General features: G+C 45.3%; 1 protein-coding gene across 7 annotated transcripts in view; it reads left to right on the top strand.

Moving 5' to 3' along the window:
* The window catches only part of shld2 (shieldin complex subunit 2), a 118,486-nt gene that overhangs the window by 23,354 nt on the left and 70,286 nt on the right, over positions 1 to 24,846 (top strand). For 6 of the 7 annotated variants that reach the window (XM_070865820.1, XM_070865819.1, XM_070865821.1 and 3 more), the window contains exon 3: positions 1,257 to 1,410. The exons of the other annotated variant lie outside the window; for it this stretch is intronic. The gene's annotated coding sequence lies outside the window, so the exon portion shown is untranslated. The remainder of the gene's footprint in view (positions 1 to 1,256; positions 1,411 to 24,846) is intronic. 7 annotated transcript variants of the gene reach the window in all.

Here is a 24,846-nt window from a genome sequence, read left to right as displayed (position 1 = left end):
CCCTGATTCCCATTGCCTTCAATTTTACTCGGGCTCCTTGATGTCATACTTGATCAAATGCTGCCTTGATGTCCAGGGCAGTTACTCTCCTGTGGAATTCAGCTCCTCTGTCCATGTTTGGACCAAGACTGCAATGAGATCTGGAGCCGAGTGGTTCTGGCGGAATGGATTTCCTTGTTGGTCTATTTAGACTCATGCTTGTTGAATCAGTGCTTGCTTAATAATCTTGATATGTCTTTAAAAGTAATTCAATCTTTACAACGAACAGGAGATCAACAATGATACTACACTAGCTGGCATGATAAAGTTCTGCACGATTGTCAATGAAAAGTAATTCAGGCAAATGTCTACTCTCCCACCTTGTTATAAGATCTATTTTCCCACTCCACGCCTGCTCAGATTTTGTATTGACAAGTGGTGACAAATGTGTGACACATGTGTGGCACAATCTAACCTTCACTGTGTTGTTTCATCAGATATGTTGCTGTGTGAGTGTGTCTTGCTATCTGAGTGCTTTTTGACACACAGTTGCAGGAATCATTTATCTGCTGCACATAATTCACACTGACTGACGTTGCCCTCAGAAGATTAAAGCTCCTCTCTGTCCTGCACACGTGGCATTTACAATCTGTAATTGGGCTGACTAGTGGGATGGATCAGGAGCTGTGGGGTACATTCACACACTCATACTTTGCAGCAGGGTGTCACTGCATAATGATCAGGGGAGGGGGAACCCTGGTTTACTTACCTTCTCTCTAGTCCATGAGTGCTGAGGCCACTGTTGCCAACTCAGCACAGACAGTGGATTGAATCTAGGGCCTTTCTTGAGAATAGCCCAACAGCACAACAGGGAGCCACTTTACCCCATCAGCCATTGTGAGAGCTTTTCCCCTATTGTTAGTATTTATTTTCTACAGCTGCTCATCTTCCTTGGTGCCATGGACCTTATCCCCAGGTTTTTTTTATTATTCGTTCATGGGATGTGGCGTCGCTGGCAAAGCCAGCATTTATTGCCCATCCCTAATTGCCCTTGAACTGCCGCAGTCCATGTGGTGAAAGTACTCCCATGGTCTGTCTGGTTTTATTCTTCGAATACTTCTTTGTACAACTGAATGGCTTCCTCACTGAGGGCAGTTAAAAGTCAACCACATTGCTGCAGATTTCCTTCCCTAAAGGACATTAGTGAACCAGATGGGTTTTTATGGCAATCCGGTAGTTTCATGGTCACCATTACTGACATTAGCTTTTTATTCCAGATTTCCATGGTGGGATTTGAACTCTCCTCTCCAGATCATTAGTCCAAACTTCTGGGTTACTAGTCCAGTAACATAACTACTATGCTACCGTACCCATAAACCCTCCAAGACCACTGCCAACACCATTCAGGAGCCAGGAGATGAAAGAGTGCAGGTGATTTTCCCCTCCCTCCAACCTATTCCTCCTGTCAACAAGTGCCACATTTCTGATTTATTTCTCCATGATCGTATGTTCGGGTTTGATTCAGTTGCCCTGTCTATATTGGAAGGTAGATTCAGAGTACCACCAGCAACACCAAACTGCCCAGGTCACAGTAAACAGCTCTGGGTAATAGTTACAAAGTCTAGTGGGTAAAGCCACTGTCCAGTGTAGAACGAGATCCTACAGCCAGAAAGCCTATGGTTCAATTTCTGGTTTGTGCTGAGTTCGCTGATCTTACCCAAAGCTGCTGTTGGGACAGTACAATTGGCCAATACGCCCCAATGGACTTGTTTATGATGCCTCTCCAGTAAAATAGTCTGCTGATACTCCGTGCATAGGCATAATCATCATCTTCATCATAGGCAGTCACTCGGAATCGAGGAAGACGTGCTTCCACTCTTAAAATGAGTCCTTAGGTGGCTGAACAGTCCAATAAGAGAGCCACAGTCCCTGTCACAGGTGGGACAGATAGTCGTTGAGGGTAAGGCAGGGTGGGACAGATTTTCCGCACGCTCTTTCTACTGCCTGTGCTTGATTTCTGCATGCTCTCGGCGATGAGACTCGAGGTGCTCAATGCCCTCCCGGATGCACTTACTCCACTTAGGGTGGTCTTTGGCCAGGGACTCCCAGGTGTCAGTGGGGATGTTGCACTTTATCGGGGAGGCTTTGAGGGCGGCCTTGTAACATTTCCTCTGCCCACCTTTGGCTCGCTTGCCGTGAAGGAGTTCCGAGTAGAGCGCTTGCTTTGGGAGTCTCGTGTCTGGCATACGGACAATGTGGCCGCCCAGCGGAGCTGATCAAGTGTAGTCAGTGCTTCAATGCTGGGGATGTTGGCCTGGTCAAGGACGTTAATGTTGGTGCGTCTGTCCTCCCAGGGGATTTGTACGATCTTGCATAGGTGTATATGTAAAGAATGGGCACTTTCCTACATTACGACAGTGACTACACTTCAAAAGTACTTCATTGTCTATAAACGCTTTGGGATGTCCTGAGATTGTGAAAGGCGCTGTAGAGATTCAAGTCTTTTTTAAGCAAGATACTAATGGGATCTAATTTGCTGTAGCAGGTCATCTAACAATATCTGCCATTGGTTAAACTTGCTCTTGCACATTTAGGTTTGTTAACTTCTTGTGTGACAAGTTTCTGAAAGTGCGAGCTGATAACGGGGCAGCGAGAGAAACCAGGCATCTGGGGCCTGACTGAACAGCGAAAGCAACTGTGTATCTCCTTAGATTAAAGGATTGTGAAATTAACAACGCAAGGATCGAGAAGGAAGTATAGATTAGTGGGTGCATTTCATGTCAAATCAGATACCAAAATAGAAAGAAAGAGGAAATGAAAAAGACTGGGTTAAGAGAAAGAAAAAAGAGTCAAACAAAAAGTAAAAAAGAACTAAAATTAAAATTAGTTTAAATTTGAAGACAATTAAAACCTGAAGAATTGAGACTCCATACTTGTAATAGTTATTTTTCAATGCCAGAGTGGTTGTTTGACAGTAATTAACATTTTCCACATCATTAAAAGGTACTTAGACTGGAATAGACAAGCCTTAACTTTCTGTGGCGAGTTCAGTTCATATCTACTGCCCAAATGCGGCAATCTTACGCCATTCAATGTATTTCAATGGTGAGCCAGACAGCGAGATTCCATTTTCACGAAGTTAACAGTAACTTGGACAGCTACCTTTGAATATTTGTGTTTAATCGTGCATCTGCCCCTCGGCTGGAGTTGCCGTATCATTAGTGCATAAATAACAGCGAGCGCCATTAGCCTCACCGTTATTTTGACAGCAAAATCTGGGCCAATGAGTAGCTAGTGGCTGTGCAATCAAACTCCAGCAAAGGTAAGCACCTTCAGAAGAGTAAGGAGAAAATCGGAGGGATGAAAAGTGAGAATTGATTTGGTTCTATTGTTGCTACCATGCCAATCTTCAACATGGTATTTATACAGGTTAAGCGTCCAAAATCCAGAAACCTCGGGACCGAGGCCATTCCGGATTCTGGATATTTCCGGATTTTGGAACGTCTTTGCCTGGGCCGAGGTAGGTGGGGTTGGGCAGCCGAGGTAAGCGGGAGGAGGAGCCAGATCTGGGGCGAGGTCGGGCCGCCTAGGGCCGGGCCCGTCGGGGTGAGGTAGGGCTGGGGGCGAGGTAGTGTTGGAGCGAGGTCGGTCCGCCGAGGGCCGGGGCAAGGTAGGGCCGGGTCCGGCGAGGTAGGGCTGGAGCGAGGTCGGGCTGTCGAGGGCCGGGGTGAGGTAGGGTCGGAGGCGAGGTTGGGCCGCCAAGGGTCGGGGGTGAGGTCGGGCCGCCGAGGGTCGGGGTCGGGGTCGAGGTCGGGCCGCCAAGGGCCGGGGCGAGGTCAGGCCGCCGAGGGTCGGGGGCAAGGTCAGGCCGCCAAGGGCCGGGGCGAGGTAGGGCCGGGGCGAAGTCGAGCCGCCAAGGGCCGGGGCGAGGTCAGGCCGTTGGGGGCGAGGTCGGGCCGCCAAGGGCCGGGGTAAGGTAGGGCCCCCCGGCGAGGTCAGGCCGCCGAGGGCCGGGGCGAGGTAGGGCCGGGGCGAAGTCGAGCCGCCGAGGGCCGGGGTGAGGTAGGTCCGGGGCGAGGTAAGGCTGGCGAGGTGGTGGGGGGGGGGGGGTCCGGATTTCGGAACATTTCTGTATTCCGGAACTCCGGATTTTGGACGCTGCACTTGTATATCAAACTAACACAGTTACTGCAACATGAGCTTGCTTCAGCAGGGCAAGATAACTCAACCTTCGGTTTAGGACAATTAAAATAGTTTGCTTCCCTATTTTATGCTGTGCTATTAAGATTACTAAAGTTTTCAATTAACTTCCATCATCAGCAAAGAGAAATCAGGACTTGAGCCATGAAACCACCCTAGCACTACCCGTATCTTGCCCTTGATTGGATTTGGCAAAAGATGGCAGCTCTACAGGTCATTATTGAAGTGGGACATGGTCTGTTTTAAGTACAAAGTGTAATGCTGTAAAAGTAGCTGCCAATTCCTGCTGCTCTGAGATTAGTGCTGTGGGCGTTGTCCCTCTCTGTCCTATTACTGCCAAGGTTAGGTTGATTCCCTGGTGTGTCATGAACAGCCTATAGAAAGCAGGGGCATGTTTCTTTGAAACTGGAACCTGATGAATGAGGCATGTGACATGCTAGCTGATTTATAAACAGCTGCAGGGAAAGGGAAGGGCGGATGATAGTTGCAAAGTCAAAGGTTACTTGCCAAAATGAGCACCATTGATTTCAAAGCCTAACCCACACTGCAAACTGTTGTTACAGCTACACAAAAAAACGCTTACTCCCATATAGACATAGACGCAACTGAAGAATAAATGTGAGGATTATCTATACAACTACTGATTAAACAGTAGTTAACATGGCTTTAGACAGGGAATATACTGTTTGACCAACCTTCTTTGGAAAAGTGACAATCCAATCAACTGTGGTAAACACAATGACATTGGGCACTCAGACTATAAAAAAGCATTTCAAGTTTCACTTGGAACATTACTAGTTAATCTCAAAGCTGTGGGCATTCAGGACAAAATGCAGGTATGGATAAGAAACTTACTGAAGATTAGGATGTAATGTCAGTACTAAGATGAATGCCTGGAGACTCAGTGTTAGGACCACTACAGTTTCTAATGTACATCAATGACTTGGATTCTGAATCTCAATATAAATTTTTCAAATTTACAGATGATGCAGGGCTGGGGGGGTGGGGGGGGGGGGTGCTAATGGAATTGAAGGAGGCAGCCCAGAAACTACAGAATGAGATGAACAAAGTATATGGGCTCAATTTCCCCCGCTCATTTGCGCTGTTTTTTTGGTGGCGCCATTTTTGCTGGCATATTAAATTTTTTCCAAGTTTCCCCCTGCGACCTGCACCGGTGTAACTGACTTAGTTACGATTTTTCTAGGCCACTTTTTTTTTTACGTTATGTCTCATGTCTGCTCCGTTTTTTTCAGTTGTTCGCAGTTTAGCCAGCATTTTTTCCTCCTAGGTCGGCGTATCTGGCCACTCCCGAAAAACCTTCTGGTGTGTTAAGAAAACCAGCGCACATTGACAAATCGGCGCTGAAAGACACCATTGTTTTTAAATCGAAGATTTTGGAGGGAGTCAAGAACACTGAAAAAAAAAAAAAAAATCAATAATAAAGTTCAACTTTTTTTTACCTGTCAATGTAGAAGTATAAATTTGTTGGATTTCAGAAGTTTTCTCTTTTTTACTCACTCACATGCCACCACTGAACGTCTTGGAACAGGGCTGGAGGGTCGTAGCTTTGGCCGGCAGAATCGAACCTGCGCCCGGACACAGCGGCTCGGGGCTCGGCTACAAAAGAAGCCGGGGGGGGGCAGTGGGGAGGAAAGAGAGAGTGCGTGGTGCTGATCAGAAAGCTTCGAGCCCAGGGAGCAAGGTGCCTTCTGCGCTGAAGACTGCAATGGGTGGGGGGTGGGGGGGTCGGGCGGGCGGAGGGAAGGAAGGAAGGAAGGGAGAGAGAGAGATGGGGAGAAGTCACAAAACTCCAATTAGTTAAGGGTGGGGGGGGAAAGAGAAGTCACAAGACCTTTTGGTGTGGTCCATCCATACAGACCTGGGGAGAGAGAGAACTGTGAGCCTTGCCTGCCTGCCTGCCATTTTGAGCAGCTTTCAAAGGTTAAATTTAAGCATGGGGGCAATACTGACAATGCCATATCTTGTGAGAGCCTTCTGCATCATGGTGCTACGTAGGAGACAATTGATTCGACTTCATCGCATCTGGAACATCAGAGCCCGTAGGGTGCTGGGCAGGAGGCCTTACCCACCTCGGGTATATCGAGACAGGTGTTCGTACCTCCACCTGGGTGATGCAGACTGTGTCAGAAGCAGACCTGCAACCTAGAAGCATCAGAAAGACTGCTTTGTAAATGAAGTGAAGGTTACAGCTGCACTTTCATTTTATGCCTCCGGATCGTTTCAAGCTACAACTGGGGATGTGTGCGCCATCTCTCAACATGCAACACATGTCTGCATTTGCCTGGTGACGGCTGCACTGTATGCGCGTAGGAATTACTTTATAAAGTTCCCCATGATCGCCCAAGCAATCCATGAAAAGGCTATGGTCTTCTCCAGGATTGCTGGCTTCCCAAAGGTACAGAGCTGCATTGATTGTAGCCACATCGCCTTGCGAGCACCTTTTGGAGGATTCCGGGATGTACAGAAACAGAAAAGGCTTCCACTCCATTAATGTGCAGCTTGTGTGTGACAACATGCATCATATCATATCAGTCGATGCAAGATACCCTGGCAGCACCCATGATGCGTTCATCCTATGTGACAGCGTTATATCTACCATGTTTCAGCAGCAGCAGCCAGAAGGGCAGAGCTGGCTACTGGGAGACAAAGGGTATGACCTCGCCACCTGGCTCATGACACCCCTACGTGTAACCCGGACGGAAGCTGAATACAACATGTCGGACATTGCGACGTGCAGCATCATAGAGAGGACCATCGGCATCTTGAAACAGCATTTCCGATGCCTGGACCATTCCGGAGGCTACTTGCTGTACTCCCCTGAGATTGTCGGTCAGTTCACTGTTGTGTGCTGCATGCTGCATAACTTAGCCATCATGAAGCAGCAGCAGCTGATAGTGGAAGACCACCCGCGGTGAGAGTGGCTGATGATAATGATGTGGAAGATGCAGATGACAAGCAGGAGGAGGAGGACGACAAGGATGAGGAAGCCATTCAAGTGCCTGAAGCCGGAGCACGATGGCTGAGGAAGGCGGGCCATCATGCCCCTTTAACGATTGCTTGAGCCTTGTGCCAGCAGCTCATCCGTGAATACTTTACTGATGCCTGAGGACTCACCGACAACTATTACGCATGGACATGTTTACTGTTTGGAGCTGTTCCATAATGTTGCGTTGTGTTAATGGAACATGATTCAGTTTTAATGTAAAATATATTTTATTCATTAGTTTACAATGTACTTAACTTAACTTTAATAAAATTATTCTTGCATCAAAACTTTACTTTAAGATCACTTAGAAACTTGTAAATTTACATAACTTACAAAAAACTTTAAATTTGAGAACAGTTCTAACAGTAATAATAACAACAGCAAAGAAGGGCTGCTCCCACCCATCGCTGCTCCCACCCATCGCTGCTCCCACCCATCGCTCCTCCCCCTTATTCTAAGACCGCCCGCTGCACTTGGGCTTGTACACTCCACCACCCTTGCCCGCAGGCGGTGGCGCAGTGTTTCTGGGCATGGTACCAAGCTTATTCTTTCTAACATCGTGGGTACTGCGTAGCTCTTGGGGGGGCGGGGGCATCTGCGTCAGGTGGCAAGTTGGAGGGCCAGGCTTTAGGCCCTTCAGAGGCTGGTGTGGGGATTGGAGTGGGAGTGACAGTTGATTCTGTCAATGGGCGTGGGGTCTGGGCATGTTCCCTTATTGCAGCAGCTAACTCCAACATGCCTTCCCTCATGTGCCCTGACAATGTCTTAACGGCCTGCAACATTCCCTCCCTCACGTTGAGCAAAACTGTTTGAACTACCTGCAACATTCCCTCCCTCATGGTCATTGACGTAGTTTGCACTACCTCTGACATTCCCTCCCTCATGGTCACTATATTCCCTCACTAATGGTCCCGGATATCGTTCCCATTTCTCGTGTCATTGCTGTTACTTCTCCTGACAGTCCCGCTACCTCATCACTCGCCCCACTGATGGCGTCCAGGAGTGATCGCGTAAGGTCTATGTTCTCCGCACTCAATTACATCATCTGAACCACATCTGTTAGATCCTGCATCTCAGGAGAGCGCGGTCGAGCTCTCCTTCCCCTCCTCCCCACGGGTGTGGCTCGCACCCCACCACTGGAACCTGCAGCCTGGAACAGTGAGGCCCTGGGTGTGCCTCGTTGCACCCCACCACTGGGACCCGGTTGATTTTCTTCTCTCTTAGCTCAAAGCCCTTGAGACCAATGTTGGTGCCTCTACCACACCTTTCCTAAGATCATCTCATTCATGACAGGCCAGGCATTGCGCCTGGAATTTTGCTTCGTACAGCTGAGTTGCTCACTGAGTAAGTGTGTTGAACTAGTGGGAGAGCCATGACAAGTAACATTTAATGCTAGGAATTGCCGCAGATGTTTCGAGCTATTTTCAAGTGAATCTTTCTGTGTACAGATGTAGGAAGGATGATCAGTTGTATCTGTATTGCTCAGTCAGATGAAAAAGAGTCTGAGAACAGCAAGATCCCCTCAGGCAAATGTGCAGCTAAGATAATCATCAATCTGTTTATCCCCATAACTTCACGTTAATAATTATCATGTTTCCCAATGATCCGAAGCCAACCTGATGATGAGATGCCAATGCACTTGAAATTTTATATCGCAGTTTATAGCCAAGGTCTAACAGGGTAAAAGGTCGATTTAAGATTGAAAGCTCAAAGTCAGCAACTTCATTGGGCTGGTTGCTCATTAAAAATGCAATAACCTGTAGTTTATTGGACACTTAACTCGTTCAGTACCTGATAAGCCTTCACCAAATTAAATTCTTCAGCTGAGAATGCTAAAGATAACAACAATAACTTGCATTTATAACGGTGGTTTTAAAATAGTAATGTCCCCAAGATATTTCACAGAGGAGAAAGAGATTACAAAGCAGTAGAAGGGTCAGGGGAGAAGTCCTGGTGGAATAGATTGCTTTTGATAAGGTTTTTGGAAGTGAGGAGATGGCAAGGAGGAGTAATTTAATTTCTAAATGATCATCATCATAGGCAGTTCCTCGGAATCGAGGAAGACTTGCTTCCACTCTTAGCATGAGTTCTTAGGTGGTTGAACAGTCCAATACGTGAACCACAGTCTCTGTCACAGGTGGGACAGATAGTCGTCGAGGGAAAGGATGGACAGGGTGGGCAAATGAGAGAGTGACAAGTTTTTGAAGAATTGGAGTCCATGTGGTTCACGTATTGGACTGTTCAGCCACCTAAGAACTCATGCTAAGAGTGGAAGCAAGTCTTCCTCGATTCCGAGGAACTGCCTATGATGATGATCATTTAGAAATTAAATTACTCAGAGTAAGTCAGAGTAGGAATCGCAGGATAGCTCAGATGAATACGTGGCTTGAGCAATGGTGCAGCAGGGAGGGATTCAAATTCCTGGGGCATTGGAACCGGTTCTGGGGGAGGTGGGACCAGTACAATCCGGACGGTCTGCACCTGGGCAGAATCGGAACCAATGTCCTCGGGGGAGTGTTTGCTAGTGCTGTTAGGGAGGAGTTAAACTAATATGGCAGGGGGATGGGAACCAATGCAGGGAGATAGAGGGAAACAAAAAGGAGGCAAAAACAAAAGACAGAAAGGAGATGAGGAAAAGTGGAGGGCAGAGAAACCCAAGGCAAAGAACAAAAAGGGCCATTGTACAGCAAAATTCTAAAAGGACAGAGGGTGTTAAAAAAACAAGCCTAAAGGCTTTGTGTCTTAATGCAAGGAGTATCCGCAATAAGGTGGATGAATTAACTGTGCAAATAGATGTTAACAAATATGATGTGATTGGGATTACGGAGACGTGGCTCCAGGATGATCAGTGCTGGGAACTCAACATCCAGGGGTATTCAACATTCAGGAAGGATAGAATAAAAGGAAAAGGGAGGTGGGGTAGCATTGCTGGTTAAGGAGGAGATTAAGGCAATAGTTAGGAAGGACATTAGCTTGGATGATGTGGAATCTATATGGGTAGAGCTGCAGAACACCAAAGGGCAAAAAACGTTAGTGGGAGTTGTGTACAGACCTCCAAACAGTAGTAGTGATGATGGGGAGGGCATCAAACATGAAATTAGGGGTGCGTGCAATAAAGGTGCAGCAGTTATAATGGGTGACTTTAATATGCACATAGATTGGGCTAACCAAACTGGAAGCAATACGGTGGAGGAGGATTTCCTGGAGTGCATAAGGGATGGTTTTTTAGACCAATATGTCGAGGAACCAACTAGGGGGGAGGCCATCTTAGACTGGGTGTTATGTAATGAGAGAGGATTAATTAGCAATCTCGTTGTGCGAGGCCCCTTGGGGAAGAGTGACCATAATATGGTGGAATTCTGCATTGGGATGGAGAATGAAACAGTTAATTCAGAGACCATGGTCCAGAACTTAAAGAAGGCTAACTTTGAAGGTATGAGGCGTGAATTGGCTGGGATGGATTGGCGAATGATACTTAAGGGGTTGACTGTGGATGGGCAATGGCAGACATTTAGAGACCGCATGGATGAACTACAACAATTGTACATTCCTGTCTGGCATAAAAATAAAAAAGGGAAGGTGGCTCAACCGTGGCTATCAAGGGAAATCAGGGATAGTATTAAAGCCAAGGAAGTGGCATACAAATTGGCCAGAAATAGCAGCGAACCTGGGGACTGGGAGAAATTTAGAACTCAGCAGAGGAGGACAAAGGGTTTGATTAGGGCAGGGAAAATGGAGTATGAGAAGAAGCTTGCAGGGAACATTAAGACGGATTGCAAAAGTTTCTATAGATATGTAAAGAGAAAAAGGGTAGTAAAGACAAATGTAGGTCCCCTGCAGTCAGAATCAGGGGAAGTCATAACGGGGAACAAAGAAATGGCGGACCAATTGAACAAGTACTTTGGTTCGGTATTCACGAAGGAGGACACGAACAACCTTCCGGTTATAAAAGGGGTCGGGGGGGTCTAGTAAGGAGGAGGAACTGAGGGAAATCCTTATTAGCCGGGAAATTGTGTTGGGGAAATTGATGGGATTGAAGGCCGATAAATCCCCAGGGCCTGATGGACTGCATCCCAGAGTCCTTAAGGAGGTGGCCTTGGAAATAGTGGATGCGTTGACAGTCATTTTCCAACATTCCATTGACTCTGGATCAGTTCCTATGGAGTGGAGGGTAGCCAATGTAACCCCACTTTTTAAAAAAGGAGGAAGAGAGAAAACAGGGAATTATAGACCGGTCAGCCTGACATCGGTAGTGGGTAAAATGATGGAATCAATTATTAAGCATGTCATAGCAGTGCATTTGGAAAGAGGTGACATGATAGGTCCAAGTCAGCATGGATTTGTGAAAGGGAAATCATGCTTGACAAATCTTCTGGAATTTTTTGAGGATGTTTCCAGTAGAGTGGATAAGGGAGAACCAGTTGATGTGGTATATTTGGACTTTCAGAAGGTCATTGAAGGTTGGCATGCAGGTGCAGCAGGCGGTTAAGAAAGCAAATGGCATGTTGGCCTTCATAGCAAGGGGATTTGAGTACAGGGGCAGGGAGGTGTTGCTACAGTTGTACAGGGCATTGGTGAGGCCACACCTGGAGTATTGTGTACAGTTTTGGTCTCCTAACCTGAGGAAAGACATTCTTGCTATTGAGGGAGTGCAGCGAAGGTTCACCAGACTGAATCCCGGGATGGCGGGACTGACCTATCAAGAAAGACTGGATCAACTGGGCTTGTATTCACTGGAGTTCAGAAGAATGAGCGGGGACCTCATAGAAACATTTAAAATTCTGACGGGGTTAGACAGGTTAGATGCAAGAAGAATGTTCCCAATGTTGGGGAAGTCCAGAACCAGAGGTCACAGTCTAAGGATAAGGGGTAAGCCATTTAGGACCGAGATGCGGAGGAACTTCTTCACCCAGAGAGCGGTGAACCTGTGGAATTCTCTACCACAGAAAGTTGTTGAGGCCAATTCACTAAATATATTCAAAAAGGAGTTAGATGAGGTCCTTACTACTAGGGGGATCAAGGGGTATGGCGAGAAAGCAGGAATGGGGTACTGAAGTTTCATGTTCAGCCATGAACTCATTGAATGGCGGTGCAGGCTAGAAGGGCCGAATGGCCTACTCCTGCACCTATTTTCTATGTTTCTATGTTTCTATGAGACAAGTAAGAGACCCAGAGAGCACGGGATGGGGTTGGACATGGCACTAGAATGTGAACCATGGGGGTGCAGGCTGGGACATAGGAGGAGCTTGCAGAGGTAATTGTGGGTGAGGCAGTGGAGTTCTAAAGAAGGGGGAGGATTTTGAATTCAGTGCTTGGGGAGTTGGGAGCCATTGAGGTCAAGGGGGCTAGTCACAGTGAGACTGAGGGCTAGACTTTGCATTGGTGTCCAGATCGCCCAAAAAGTGGGCGGTATTTCCGGCATTAACGATTATATATTTTTTGTGATCGCCAGAATATCGTCCATTTTAAAACCCGCTAGTTTCCACTTTTTAATTTGGGCGTTTAGCTGTAGCGGTGTGAAATGGGCGCTAGCGATTTATTCAGTCATGCAAGGAGGGCGGTTTAGCTAATTCTCTGCGTTAACTTTATGCCGAAACTTAACGCTGGCGATAAATGGGCGATAATTGGGTGTTAGTTTATTGAGATATGGGCATTAAACTAAATCTTAGCGGTTAAATGGGCGGTAACTGGGTGGTAGCGGGGCAAACCCGATGGAAAGTCTAGCCCTTAATATGGGACAGAATGTGGGTGGTGGAGTTTTTGGTGAATTGAAATTGAGATAGGGTGGAGCTTAGAAGGTTAGCAAGTATGGTGTTGGAGAAATTGAATAAGAACATAAGAAATAGGAACAGGAGTCGGCCATTTGGCCCCTCGAGCCTGCTCTGCCATTCAACAAGATCATGGCTGATCTGATCATGGACTCAGCTCCACTTTCTTGCCCGCTCCCCATAACCCTTTACTCTCTTATCGCACAAAAATCTGACTATCTCCACCTTAAATATATTCAATCTGGGGATAATAAAAGTGTGGATAAGGGCTTCAGTAGCACTGGAGTGAATTAAGAATGTAGGCAAGGCTATGGAGGTGGAAATAAGTGGTATTACTAATAGAATTTGAAGCTTTACTCAGGGTTGAACAGGACACCGGACACACCCCCTTTTGAAAAAAAAATACCTTACCTAAAGCCAACCTAAACTAACTCACTAGAACTGGAGCAAACTATTATCCGAGAATTGCAATTTCTAAACATACTTCAAACTAAACTAGTTGCTCCAAAAAACTAGGAGCAACTCCACCCAAAACTTGGGCCCTTTATTTCTGAGCTACTTTTATTAGCTTAGCAAGATGCTCCCTCTGGTGGTCCAACTGCAAACTGACAGAAGTTGTTCTCAATGATGCCACATAGAATAATCTGACAGGCAGCTTTGCAAGTCTAACCCATGACCATTTGTTTTGGAACCGTACTTTGTGCCCTGTGTACTTGACAGATTTTCTGTGATTTATGGTGCTGAGTACAGTATATTGATTTCATAACACCAAGACTTCAATGTGATGTCCAAAACAGTGGTTTTAATCCAAGAAGCATGTCAAGTTAGAATCGGTTACAAATAAACCTGTTTTTCAAGTGCACTTCCAACAAACATGCAAGAAAAGAAGGAAAGACTTAGATTTTAAATAGTACCTTTCACAACCACCTGACGTCTCAATGAATCAAAGATCTTTCATTCAACAATGTTAAAAGAAACACACTGGGTAATGTTGTAAACCAGCTTGACTATTCAGTTGAAAAAGTTGGAGAATACTGTGCATACATATGGCTCTTGTGTCCTTTCTGTTAGTAAAGCTCAATGTGCAAGGCTTCCTGATGGCTTAGCTGGTTAAGGCATTCAGACAAGGGGAGCCCTAGGTTCTCTACAGAGTTAGCTGATCTTAGTCCAGCCAGCAGAAGGAATGCTATAACTGGCCTCGGCACATCTACCTGGGCTAGGCAGAGAGAAAAGCAGCCCTGGGTCCCATTCCTGATTGCTGGGTATGCTCAATTGTTTTGCGGACGTTGGGAAAGGGCAGGATCCGGCTTGCTGAGATCATTCTGCGGTTGAGTAGCCTATCAACATTCACAGTCTAGGTTCATGGATGAACAATGATCATTTAGGCGAGGGCAATCAGAGCCGATGGAACAGAGCCCCCAACAGGAAGCTAATTGGCCTGGATTTTGCGGTGGCAAATAACAGTGCAGCTATCAGTGCTCACCGTTATTATGGAGTAAATCGGACAGCAACCTCCAGCATCCACACTTGCACAGTTAAACACGGAAATCCAGAAGTTGCTGTCTGATTTTCCCAGCTCCTCCCCTACACCGGTACCTCGATACGGCACTCAAACACATGGACGGTGTGAAATTGCGGTATTTACCCACTAGTTGCCCACTAAACACGCCAGAAAAAGTTAGGGATGGTGCATTCAGGTGGAAGTAACTTTTTAATGGCACAAGTCTGAATAAACCTCAAAGTAGTTGTGGCTCAATTGGTAGCCTCTGAGTCAGATGGTTGTGGGCTCAACTCCCACTCCAGGAATTTGAGCATAAAAATCTAGGCTGACACTCCAGCGCAGTATCGATAGAGTGCTGCACTGTCAGAGGTGCTGTCTTTTGGATGAGACATTAAATCGAGGCCCGTCTGCTCTCTCGGGTGGACGTACAAGATCCTATGGCACTATTTCTAAGAAGAGCAGGTGAGTTATCCCCAGTATCCTAGCCAATATTTATCTCTCAATCAACTTCACTAAAAGAGATTTTCTGGTCATTATCATATTACTGTTCGTGGGAGCTTGCTGTGCGCAAATTGGCTACCGCATTTCCTACATGACAACAGTGATTGCACGTCAAAAAGTATATGGTTGTAAAGTGCTTTGAGGTGTCCGGTGTCGTGAAAGGCGCTATACAAATGCAAGTCTTCCTTTCTTTTTTAAATTACCAAACAATCTCTCTGGCCCTGAAAATTTAACTTTACAAGTATCAAGTCTCATTCCTTCAGAATTTAATTATTATTGGAGATTTTAAAAAGAATGAAAATAAAGTACTTTATTTACTTTTTCTTTCTCTTTTATCTCTCCGATAATTCCATCTTTTGCTTTCTTTATTTTGCTCTCTGTGCATGAATTTACATTGTATTAAATATTCTAATTTATACTTTGTGTGTCTCTCTGAGGATTCTTCAATCTGATTGGTTGAAGAGACACACTGTTGCTTAGCCTGCTCACACAGACCCCAGATCCCCTGTAGAGGGCACTGCGCTGAAAATGCTCTCTAAATACCATAATTTGCCGTTCGAAAGTCCACGAAAAGGCTGTGGGCAGCTGTAAGCACAATGAACAGCGAGCGCAGCTCCTTCGCTGCTGATAAAAAATCCGGGCCAATATCTTCATGAGGCGTGAGGAATAATTGGCAAAAGAAGAGGGAGAAAGAAAAAACCTCCATATACACACACGGCTTTTATGTCCTCTTTGTTACTAACACACAGTATGCACACACAACTCTCCATGTCCTGTTCATTAGCAACATACACATGCACGCTTGTGCACACTTGGCTCTTGAGTCCTGTATATTAGTAATACACAAACCCATATACACCTCTTTTCCTGGCCATTGACGATGTACAATATAGGTTTTGCACAGGTCTTGTGTGCTGTATTTTAGTACGACACATGAATCTGTGAGCACTATAGTTAAATATTAGTATAGTTCAATATTACTGGATCTCCCACAGTATTGCTCACAGGTAATCTGGAGCCTGGTTTCTGATACTTGCCTTGGTCCTAAACATGACACTAGCTTTCCCTTTGCTCTAATACAGTATGTTAACTAAAGGAATATATCAGATGACCAGCAGTCTGGAACTCACTGCCTTAAAGGAATGTTGGAGGCAGAAACCCTCATCACATTTTAAAGGTACTTGGATGTGCACTTGAAGAGCTGTAACTTACAGGGCTACGGACCTAGTGCTGAAAGGTGGGATTAGGCTGGGTAACTTTTTTGAACGGCACAGGCATGATGGGCCGAATGGCCTCCTTCTGTGTCGTAATTTTCTATGTTCTTGCCCAATCACTTAGCCTGTGTATAACCCCTTGAAGTCCCTTTGCATTCTCCTCATAACTTACATTCCCACCCAGCTTTGTATCATCAGCGAACTTGGATATATTATATTTGGTCCCCTCATCCAAATCATTGATATAGATTGTGAATAGCTGAGGCCCAAGCACTGATCCTTGCGGTACCCCGCTAGTTACAGTCTGCCAACCCGAAAATGACCCGTTTATTCCTACTCTCTGCTTTCTGTCCGTTAACCAATCCTCAGTTCATGCCAGTATATTACCCCGAATCCCATGAGCCCTAATTTTGTTTAATAACCACTTGTGTGGCTTCCTTCTGAAAATCCAAATACACCACATCCACTGGTTCTCCCTTATCTATTCTGCTAGTTGCAACCTCAAATATCTCTAGCAGATGTGTCAAACATGATATTCCTTTCATAAATCTGTGTTGACTCTGCCCAGTGCTATTATTATTTTCTAAGTGCCCTGTTACCACGTCCTTAATAATAGATTCTAGCATTCCCCTATTACTGATGTGAGGCTAACTGGTTTGTAGTTCCCCGTTTTCTTTCTCTCTCCTTTCTTCAATAACGGGGTTACACTTGCTACCTTCCAATCTGCGGGAACTTCTCTAGAATCTATGAAATTTTGGAAGATGACAACCAATGCATCCGCTATCTCTATAGCTACCTCTTTCAAAACCTTAGTTTGTAGACCATCGGGTCCAGACAGAAGTTGGGGAGAGTGATGGAGTCAGTGGCTAGGGAAAGGACTTTATGGCGGGGACTGAAAACAATGGCTTCGGTCTTCCCAATATTTAATTGGAGAAAATTTCTACTCATCCAGAACTGGATGTCAGACAAGCAGTCTAACAATTTAGAGATCGTGGAGGGGTTGAGAGAAGTGGTGGTGAGGTAGAGCTGGGTGTCATCAGCGAACATGTGGAAACTGGCGCTGTGTTCCCGAATGATGTCGCCAAGAGGCAACATGTAGATGAGAAAAAGGAGGGGGCCAAGGATAGATCCTTGGGAGACACCAGAAGTAATGATGCGGGAGCGGGAAGAGAATCCGTTGCAGATGATTCTCTGGCTAGGGTTAGATAGATAAGAATGGAAGCAGGTAAGTGCAGTCCCACCTGCTGGATGACGGTGGAGAGGCATTGGGGAAGGATAGAATGGTCAATCGTGTCAAAGGCTGCAGACAGATCAAGGACAAGGAGGAATAGTTTACCTTTTTCAGTGTCACAAAGGATGTCATTTGTGATTTCGATGTGCAGTTTCGGTACTGTGGCTGGCTTAGAAACCAGATTGGAGGGATTCAAACATGGAATTGCGGGAAAGTTAGGCACGGATTTGGGAGGCAAAACATGTTCAAGGACTTTAGAGAGGAAAGGGAGGTTGGAAATGTCCAGCAGTTTGCAAGGACGGAGAGGGTCACGGGTTGTTTTTTTGAGGAAAGGGGTGATGACGGAAGATTTGAGGGAGAGGAGGATAGTATTTGAGGAGAGAGAACCGTCAACAATGTCAGCTAACATGGGAGCCAGAAAAGGAAGTTGGGTGTTCAGCAGTTTGGTGGGAATAGGGTCAAGGGAGCAGGAAGTGGGTCTCATGGACGAGCTGAGCTCGGAGAGGTTATGAGGGGAGATTGGAGAGAAACTAGAGAAAGATGTGAGGTCAGGGCTAAGGTAGGGGGGATCCTTAGAGGAAGTTTGGCCCAGTGGGTTAGTGGAAGGAAGGGAAGAGGCAGAGGCAACTAAATGGATGGTCTCAAACTTGGAGACAAAGAAATCCATGAGCCCCTCACACTTATTGTCGGAGATGATGGTGGAGACTGGGGAGAGGGGTTTAAGAAGATGGTTAGCAGTGGCGAATAGAAAATATAGAAAATAGGTGCAGGAGCAGGCCATTCGGCTCTTCGAGCCTGCACCGCCATTCAATATGATCATGGCTGATCATGCAACTTCAGTACCCACTCTTGACTTCTCTCCATACCCCTTGATCCCTTTAGCCGTAAAGGCCACATCTAACTCCCTTTTGAGTATATCCAACAAACTGGACTCAACAACTCTCTGCGGTAGGGAATTCCACAGGTTCACAATTCTCTGGGTGAAAAAGTTTCTCCTCCTCTCGGTCCTATATGACTTACCCCTTATCCTTAGACTGTGACCCCTGGTTCTGGACTTCCCCAACATCGGGAACATTCTTCCTGCATCTAACCTGTCCAATCCCATTAGAATTTTATATGCTTCTATGAGATCCCCTCCCATTCTTCTAAATTCCAGTAAATATAAGCCTAGCCGACCCAGTCTTTCTTCATATGTCAGTCCTGTCATCCCTGGAATTAGTCTGGTAAATCTTCGCTGCACTCCCTCAATAGCAAGAATGTCCTTCCTCAGATTAGGAGACCAAAACTGCCAATAGAAGTTGGGGTTAATCTTTGCATTGCAGAATAATTCTGGAATAGTGAGAAATTTTGGCAGACGAGAGCAGGACCCGTATAATGCTTTATATGGTCCAGCCAGATCTGGCCGTAAATGGCTAAATCATTTGTCCTCCGTATCCGTTCAAGTCTGTGTCCCTTGGACTTAAGGGAGTGAAGATGAGGACCGTACCAGCAGGGACGGCCAGGGTGAGAGAGAATAACAGTTTTTGAGCAGGCGATCATTGAGCGTGGCCTTGGGCTAGCTGACTAACTGATTGCAACTGCAGTGTCTGAACTCAACATTTTTCATTCTTTGTTTCTCTCTCATACTTTATTGTTTTTTGTAAATGTTCTGCCTGATTGCCATTGAGTACTTTCGTATTGTAGTTGCAGCTGAGCTCCGTAGGTTCCCACGATGTATCGATCTGACACACACGGCCGGATTTTCTGAGAAGTTTGCGACCGGGTTTTCGCTGTGAGTGACCCGGGCGGGATCCTCGGGTACCTGTTTGTGGCGGCGATGGGACGTACCGCCGGGGAGAGGGGCGCCAACGTGCAACGACACCGATTGCGTTTGCGTCCAACATTCGGCTTTCACGCCCCGTACGCCATTCCCAGAATACCGACAGGGTCAAACCTATCGGAGCAGCCCCGCCAGCAGCGGTATGAAAACCTGCAAAAAAAGGTAAGTTAAAGTTTTTATTTTTAAATTCTTTTTCAGCGATTTGCGAGCTATAAGGGTTTTGTGAATGTTTTTGAAATATTTTTTGAAATTTTATTTATTTATTTCCCCCCCTCCCCCCAAGGCCTCTCTCGCAGCGCTCCCAGCACGGACTAAATTTGGCGAAACTCGCGTTTTGCGCTGTGAATCCTCATGCCATCCCCTCTTACCATGATGTAAACATAGAAACATAGCAAATAGGTGCAGGAGTAGGCCATTCGGCCCTTCGAGCCTGCACCGCCATTAAATATCATCATGGCTCATCATGCAACTTCAGTACCCCATTCCTGCTTTCTCTCCATACCCCCTGATCCCTTTAGCTGTAAGGGCCACCACATCTGACTCCCTTTTGAATATATCTAACGAACTGGCCTCAACAACTTTCTGTGGTAGAAAATTCCACAGGTTCACAATTCTCTGAGTGAAGAAGTTTCTCCTCATCTCGGTCCTAAATGGCTTACCCCTTATCCTTAGACTGTGATCCCTGGTTCTGGACTTCCCCAACATCGGGAACATTCTTTCTACATCTAACCTGTCCAATCCCGTCAGAATTTTATATGTTTCTATGAGATCCCCTCTCATTCTTCTAAATTCCAGTGAATATAAGCCTAGTCAATCCAGTCTTTCTTCATATGTCAGTCCTGCCATCCTTTGAATCAGTCTGGTAAAACCCGAAAGTTCGGCCTAAAACCGTTAGCACAGCGAAAACAGTAAGTTTCACGTAATGCCACCGTTTTTGCCGAAAATCCGGCCCCCAGAGTTTACCAACAAGAGCTAAAAATTCCTGCTCCATTGAAGGATTCTTTTCTACTTGCTTCTCATATGAAGTAGGTTGTCGTGGCTTACTCGAGATAATGCAATTATCTACAAACACGGAATTTGCCTGCCTCCCTAGAACCCCAGATTTGGTGATGTTTCCAACTCTGAATGGAAGCAGGTCCCAGGAAAAGGGACAGGATGTGAGGAAAAAAAATTAAATTCTTTGGAGTGAGTTCCAACATTAAATTACTAACTTTATGGATAAATTCAATGATTTCAGTAGGAATTATTGCATTTTTTATATCTTATGTTAGAAATGTTGTTATATGGCTGTATATAGCTGGATCAGAAATCAAGATTCTGGCTGAAACCACTTTGAAAAAGTAAACTGAGTGACGGAATTGATTTAAGTTTCAGCATTTCAATGGGTTGCGATTGTGTGGAGCCTTCATCTATAAGTCAATGACTTGATATGGTTCGGTTCCTCATTTGAGGCAATCGGAAAAGCGTGCTGCTGGATTTGTTTTATTTTATAGACACGTGTAAAATGAGACATGCTTTTAAATATTTAGATTAATGTGGTGACTTGGCAGCGGGCAAATACATTCTCTGTCATACCACTTCAAAGCAGCATTGGATTTCTTTCCCTCTTGTAGATTTTAGTTCTTTTAGTCTTGCATATTTTAATCAATGAACAAATCCTCTTCCTTGAGGCTTGACCCAGTAATCCTCCGCAGCATTGTAAATGCTGCAGTACTGGTCAGCACTGGTCATATGTTGTGGTGGCGTGACTATAAATGCTGCTATAAAAGAGCTGGAAATAATTCCAGCTGCCTGAGTTCTCGTCTCTGTGCTGAATGCAGCTCCAGGGCAAATTACTTTCTTCATGTTTTTCATCAGAAATGTGGAAAAGAACTGGGGATTAGATTATACAGTAAGAGGATTTAAATAGAAACAATCTGTATAGTGCAATCAAAGGCCACACCATTTAACAGAAAGGATCGACCTTGAGAGTCTTGAGCTCAGTGGTAAATGGATGGCATGGTATTGACTCATACAGACCATGAATTCTGTTGTTAATTGATCTCAGCTTGGACTTCATAAGGAACAATATAGTCGGCCTCTGTCTCCAAGCTAGGGAAGGAATATATCAGCCAACATTGTTGCTTCGGACCCAGTGAAGGAAGAGTGCATGTGTGTATGTCAGGCAAGGACAGGCAGTGATGCCCTGACATGAACAAATAGCTTGTAGACACACTCTGTCCTGGCTCATGCATGAAGGTTAGCAACTTGGGTGAGATATCAGAGGGTTGCTGATGCTTCTGGAACCATATAGGATTACATAGGATATACAGAAAAACATCTATTTGTCATAACCGTTTTATACCCAAACTAGTTGACTTTTCCCACGTCTTGGTCTGCTATTTGTATTGGAGTATTTTTGAAGGCGAGTCTCATCAATAAAGTTATTCTCTATATAATGGCATGCAACATAATGTTATTCGTATCTTTACAGGCACAGACTAGCACAGTAAGAACATACAGCATACTTTCTTAATTGTTTGGGGATTAAACAAGAATGTAAAATCAAGGAGATTAGATCACAAAATGAATCTTATCTTGAATGATGTGGAAGCTCCTCCAATGGCTCAGAGGATAAATGCACTACATTTAGAGGAAGAAGGTCCCAAATTCAATTCCTGATCTGTGCTGAGTTTGCTGATCTTAGCTAGGATCGCAATTGGTCCTCATGGTGTCTGAGCTAGGGAAATACAAAATGGATGGGATTCCCGTTCCTTGTTGCTGTCCTGTGATTCTGACTGAAAGTGTGCATTTGTAGATGCCAGGTAAGGATGGAGTTGGCCTTGTCAGTGACACAGACACAACTTCCATCTCCTCTGTGCTTAAATAATCTACTGACCTGGCTCTCAGTGTGGTTCAGTTCCACATTAGACAATGCGCTCAGCCACTGGAATCAGCAAAGCTACGTATGAAAAATGAGTCATTGGATAGAATTAGTCCAAAGCATTATTGGGAGTAATAACATTAACAAAACTTAACGGAGATGCAAGAGTCGCACTTAAATGTCACAAACCAAATAGATGTCTTTACTATCTGATTATCATCATTTAGAATGTTACATTCTGAGCAGGCTTATTGCCTATTTGTATAGCACTAATCAGACTTTGCTAGATATCACCAGACAAACAGAACAGCTGGGGTGTGGCACAAAATTGGATTGCTCTTTCAAAGAGCGGCACAGGCGTGATGGGCTGAATGGCCTCCTTCAGTGATGCAAGATTCTATGATGGCATTGAAGATTCACAGTAGACATCAGGTGCTCACCATTCGGTGGCAACTGAGAACCAGAGGGTTCACTCCAGTTGTTAAGCTGTTCAACTTGTACGATTCCATTAAATGGCTGCACTTACTGTCACCAATAAATTGCCATGTCAAAAGTACCACATTAATGACTTGTCAGTAACAGTATGCAATTATTAAATAGTTAACGCTAAAATACCCTCCAGTTACGAGGAGAGATTACGCAAATTAGAGTTGTATTCCCAAGAATTCTGAAGGTTAAGGGGTGATCTGATCGAAGTTTTTAGGATATTAAGGGGAACAGATAGGGTTGATAGAGAGAAACTATTTCTGCTGGTTGGGGATTCTAGGACTAGGGGGCAAAGTCTAAAAATGAGAGCCAGATCTTTCAGGGGTGAAATTAGGAAACACTTCTCCACACAAAGGGTGGTCGAAGTTTGGAATTCTCTTCCGCAAACAGCAATTGATGCTAGATCAATTGTTAATTTTTGGAGATTGATAGCTTTTTGTTAACCAGAAGTATTAAGGGATATGAGGCAAAGGCAGGCATATGAAGTTAGATTTGTTGAGTATATTCAAGGCTGAGTTAGATCGATGTTTGGACTCTATGGAAATCAAGGGATGCGGAGATCGGGTGGGAAAGTGGAGTTGAGGTCGCAGATCAGCCATGATCTTTATTGAATGGCGGAGCGGGCTCGAGGGGCTGTATGGCCTATTCCTACTCCTATTTCTTATGTTTTATGTTCTTATTTCTCATGTTCAGGCATTGCTAAAGTCTTCTGTCAACAGCTCAGGTCTTATCAAACATGGGGTGTTGATGAAATGGTGCTATCCTAGTTGGAATGCCAGAAAATTGTGTGAAGGATATGAATATCTCATTAACATATTTAAATTTTTTAACTACTTGGCACTACCAGCAGCCCAAAACACCAGTGGAATATTGCATGGGATGCCAAATGAACATGATGGTTCTTTTCCGCCCCCGCCCCACCCCCCTCCGCCAGATTTCCTGCTCTTTGACCTTGTAATATGTGACAGTGGTACAGCCCTCCCATTGGGTGGCTGAAGTCATGTGCACTGCACTTGGAGCAGATAGCATCCCTTTGATGCTTTTTCAGGGGAGCAGTTAGTGGAGAGTGGGATCAGCATTGGCGCTGTAGAAGCTGGACAGGATTGGGACTGGGAATTTGTACAAGGGCGAGAAGGGAGCCGGGAATTTTATGATGAGAGGGGAACAGCAGGATGAGCAGTGAGCTAATGAGAAATGTGAGGTAATGCATTTGGGGAGGGCTAATAAGGCAAGGGAATACACATTAAATAGTAGGACACTGAGAAGTGTAGAGGAACAAAGGGACCTGGGAGTGCATGTTCACAGATCCCTGAAGGTAGCAGGCCAAGTTGATAAGATGGTTAAGAAGGCATATGGAATACTTGCCTTTATTAGCCGAGGCATAGAATACAAGAGCAGAGAGGTTATGCTTGTACTGTATAAAACGCTAGTTAGGCCATAGCTAGAGTACTGCGTGCAGTTCTGGTCACCACATTACAGGAAAGATGTGATTGCAGTAGAGAGGGTGCAGAGGAGATTTACAAGGATGTTGCCTGGACTGAAGAATTTTAGCAGAGAGGGCTAACCAAACTGGAAGCAATACGGTGGAGGAGGATTTCCTGGAGTGCATAAGGGATGGTTTTTGAGACCAATATGTCGAGGAATCAACGAGGGGGGAGGCCATCTTAGACTGGGTGTTGTGTAATGAGAGAGGTTTAATTAGCAATCTCGTTGTGCGAGGCCCCTTGGGGAAGAGTGACCATAATATGGTGGAATTCTACATTAGGATGGAGAATGAAACAGTTAATTCAGAGACCATGGTCCAGAACTTAAAGAAGGGTAACTTTGAAGGTATGAGGCGTGAATTGGCTAGGATAGATTGGCGAATGATACTTAAGAGGTTGACAGTGGATGGGCAATGGCAGACATTTAGAGACTGCATGGATGAACTACAACAATTGTACATCCCTGTCTGGCGTAAAAATAAAAAAGGGAAGGTGGCTCAACCGTGGCTATCAAGGGAAATCAGGGATAGCATTAAAGCCAAGGAAGTGGCATACAAATTGGCAAGAAATAGCAGCGAACCCAGGGACTTGGAGAAATTTAGAACTCAGCAGAGGAGGACAAAGGGTTTGATTAGGGCAGGGAAAATAGAGTACGAGATGAAGCTTGCAGGGAACATTAAGACGGATTGCAAAAGCTTCGATAGATATGTAAAGAGAAAAAGGTTAGTAAAGACAAACGTAGGTCCCCTGCAGTCAGAATCAGGGGAAGTCATAACTGGGAACAAAGAAATGG

This window comes from Pristiophorus japonicus, chromosome 22, assembly GCF_044704955.1.
Source record: "Pristiophorus japonicus isolate sPriJap1 chromosome 22, sPriJap1.hap1, whole genome shotgun sequence".
In the NCBI taxonomy this organism is placed as follows: domain Eukaryota; kingdom Metazoa; phylum Chordata; class Chondrichthyes; family Pristiophoridae; genus Pristiophorus; species Pristiophorus japonicus.
Note: the sequence above shows the minus strand (reverse complement) of the source record. Positions and strands in the feature narration are given on the sequence as shown.